Raw genomic sequence first — 494 nt, 5'->3', positions numbered from 1 at the left:
GAAAGAGGAGGTGAACTGAACTGAAAAAAAACTAAGGAAAGGTAAAAAACCAAAGAAAAGGCTTTTGAACTGTGCTTGTCTGAGTGGGACTGGTAAAAACATCAACACAGGTGGAAGAGGAATATGAGTGGGTGCAAACCCGTGGGGATCCCTGGGGTCTGGCTTTGAGGATGCAGAGCAGATCTGGACGAAGAGACCTGGGGACCGCAGTCCAGGGACCACGCAGGAGAGCGGCCGGCGCTGCTGGGGCCGCTGCGTCGTTGGCCACGTGCGCCGGGGCTGGCCCAGCCTGAACAATCCTCCAGATGAGATGACGACAGATTTATAACCATAAAATCCCGATCCTGGGTGGAAGAGGTGCGTGCCAGAACGATAGCTGGGGCCTGCGAGGGCGGCGGGGTGAGGGGGGGACGACACGCACGGGCCCCGCAGCTGCAGGAGGGGCTGGGCTGTTGACACAACCTTGCTGAAAAAGCCCCCGACCGCTTGCTTGT

The sequence above is a fragment of the Egretta garzetta genome, unplaced genomic scaffold (assembly GCF_000687185.1).
Source record: "Egretta garzetta isolate BGI_Z169 unplaced genomic scaffold, ASM68718v1 scaffold595, whole genome shotgun sequence".
NCBI classification, from domain to species: domain Eukaryota; kingdom Metazoa; phylum Chordata; class Aves; order Pelecaniformes; family Ardeidae; genus Egretta; species Egretta garzetta.
This window is presented reverse-complemented; position numbering follows the sequence as displayed.